At 31.9% G+C, this 3,110-nt stretch overlaps 1 non-coding gene across 1 annotated transcript; it reads left to right on the forward strand.

The window, feature by feature from the left end:
* Window positions 1-655: 655 nt before the first annotated feature.
* LOC148574854 (small nucleolar RNA R71) lies at window positions 656-759 on the forward strand. Its single transcript, XR_015906675.1, has one exon. It is a non-coding gene; the product is annotated as a small nucleolar RNA R71 (small nucleolar RNA).
* Window positions 760-3,110: the final 2,351 nt, after the last annotated feature.

Below are 3,110 nucleotides of genomic sequence, written 5' to 3' on the forward strand. Positions count from 1 at the left end.
CTCTAAATTTCTAATGGAGGACTTTGTTGCATTCATGAAACTCACAGTGGCCTTAGATAGATCAGAGACTATATTTGCTAAGCTAGATAGATTCTGCTCAGAATTCTCTGTCTGTTGCTGAGTGGATGATGGAAAAGGTTTGCTATTGCTAAACCTGTTTCTTCCACCATTATTAAAGCCTTGTTGAGGCTTTTGTTGATCCTTCCATGAGAAATTTGGATGATTTCTCCATGAGGGATTATAGGTGTTTCCATAGGGTTCACCTATGTAATTCACCTCTGCTATTGCAGGGTTCTCAAGATCATAAGCTTCTTCTTCAGAAGATGCCTCTTTAGTACTGTTGGATGATTCCTTCAATCCATTCAGACTCTGAGAGATCATATTGACTTGCTGAGTCAATATTTTGTTCTGAGCCAATATGGCATTCAGAGTATCAATTTCAAGAACTCCCTTCCTCTGAGGCGTCCCATTATTCACAGGATTCCTTTCAGAAGTGTACATGAACTGGTTATTTGCAACCCTGTCAATGAGTTCTTGAGCTTCTGCAGGCATTTTCTTTAGGTGAATGGATCCACCTACAGAATGGTCCAATTATATCTTAGATAATTCAGACAGACCATCATAGAATATATCCAGGATGGTCCATTCTGAAAGCATGTTAGAATGACACTTTTTGGTCAGTTCCTTGTATCTCTCCCAAGCTTCATAGAGGGATTCACCTTCTTTCTGTCTGAAGGTTTGAACATCCACTCTAAGCTTACTAAGCTTTTGAGGAGGAAAGAACTTGGCTAAGAAAGCCGTGACCAGCTTATCCCAAGAGTTCAGGCTATCTTTAGGTTGAGAGTCCAACCATATTCTAGCTCTGTCTCTTACAGCAAACGGGAAAAGCATAAGCCTGTAGACCTCGGGATCAACCCCATTGGTCTTGACAGTATCACAGATTTGCAAGAATTCAGTTAAGAACTGAAAAGGATCTTCTGATGGAAGTCCATAAAACTTGCAATTCTGTTGCATCAGAGAAACTAATTGAGGTTTCAGCTCAAAATTGTTTGCTCCAATGGCAGGGATTGAGATGCTTCTTCCATGTAAATTGGAATTTGGTGTAGTAAAGTTACCAAGCATCTTCCTTGCATTGTTATTATTTTTGGCCATGTCTCCTTCTTTTTCGAAAATTTCTGTCAGATTATCTCCAGAGAGTTGTGCTTTAGCTTCCCTTAGCTTCCTCTTCAGAGTCCTTTCAGGTTCCGGATCAGCTTCAACAAGAATGTTCTTATCCTTGTTCCTACTCATATGAAAAAAAAAGAACACAAAAGAAAATATGGAATCCTCTATGTCACAGTATAAAGATTCCTTTATGTGAGTAGAAGAGAAGAATAAAAGAAGGGGAAGAGAAAAACTCGAATACAAAGAGGAAGATGGTGTTCGAATTTTGGGTGGAAGAGAAGTGTCAGTAGATGAATAATTAAATAGGAGGAGATGAGAGATGAGAGAATTCAAAAATTAATTAAAATAAAATAAAATAAAATAAATAATTTTTTGTTTTTAATTTAAAATCAAAGTTATAATTCAAAAATTAAAGAAAAATGAAATGAAATGAAATTAAAGTTTAAAACAATTAGTTAATTAAAAAGAAATTTTGAAAAAGAGGGAAGGGATTTTCAAAAATTAGAAAGAGAGGGTTAATTAGGTAGTTTTGAAAAAGATATGATTGAAATAGTAAACTTTTAAAATCAAACAAAAAGTCAAGTAGTTAATTGAAGAAGATTTGAAAATCAAATTTGAAAAGATACGAAGTTAGAAAAGAAGTTAGAAAAAGATTTTGAAATTGATTTTGAAAAAGATGTGATTGAAATTTATTTTGAAAAAGATTTGAAAAAGAAATTTAAAAAGATTTGATTTTGAAAATTAAAGTTGATTACTTGACTAACAAGAAACAAAAAGATATGATTTTAAATTTAAAGATTGAACCTTTCTTAATAGGCAAGTAACAAACTTAAAAATTTTGAATCAATCACATTAATTGTTGGCATTAATTTCGAAAATATGAAATAGAAATAAGAAAAAGATTTTGAAAATAAATTTTGAAATTTTCAAAAACATTAAGAAAAAAAATGAAAAAGATTTGATTTTTGAAAAAGATTTGTAAAAGATAGAATTTTTAAATTGAAAATTTGACTTGACTCATAAGAAACAACTAAATTTTAAAAAGTTTTGAAAAAGTCAACTCAAATTTTCGAAAATTTTTGAGAGAAAAAGGGAAAGATATATTTTTTTTATTTTTGAATTTTTATGAGGAGAGAGAAAAACATAAAAATGACACAAGACATAAAAATTATGAATCAAAACAACTAATGCATGCAAGAACACTTTGAATGTCAAGATGAACACCAAGAACTTATTTTTGAAAATTTTTAAGAAAAGAAAAACATGCAAGACACCAAACTTAGAAATTTTCAATAATTAGACACTAACAAATTGAAAATGCATATGAACAACAAGAAAAGACACAAAACAAGAAAATATGAAGATCAAACAAGAAGACTTACCAAGAACAACTTGAAGATCATGAAGAATGCAATGCATGAATTTTCGAAAAGTGCAAGAAAGAGATAAACATGCAATTGACACCAAACTTAAAAAATTGACACTAAACTCAAACAAGAAAAATAAAAATTTTTGGTTTTTATGATTTTGTTAATTTTTTTTGGTTTTTTTCGAAAATTATTTTGGGAAAAACGAAAAAAAAAAGAATTTTTTTTTGTATTTTTTTCGAAAATAAGAAATAAAAAGCTTAAAATTAAAATAAAATGACCTAATCTGAGCAACAAGATGAACCATCAGTTGTCAAAACTCGAACAATCCCCGGCAACGGCGCCAAAAACTTGGTGCGCAGAAATCGTGACGGTTCATTCCTTAGTAACGGCGCTAAAATCTTAATACGCACGTTCATAATCTTAGTTCTTTGTCACAACTTCACACTACTAACCAGCAAGTGTACTGGGTCGTCCAAGTAATAAACCTTACGTGAGTAAGGGTCGATCCCACAGAGATTGTCGGCTTGAAGCAAGCTATGGTCACCTTGTAAGTCTCAGTCAGGCGGATTCAATTGA

This window comes from Arachis ipaensis, chromosome B2 (genome assembly GCF_059453495.1).
Source record: "Arachis ipaensis isolate K30076 ecotype BB chromosome B2, ASM5945349v1, whole genome shotgun sequence".
In the NCBI taxonomy this organism is placed as follows: Eukaryota; Viridiplantae; Streptophyta; class Magnoliopsida; order Fabales; family Fabaceae; genus Arachis; species Arachis ipaensis.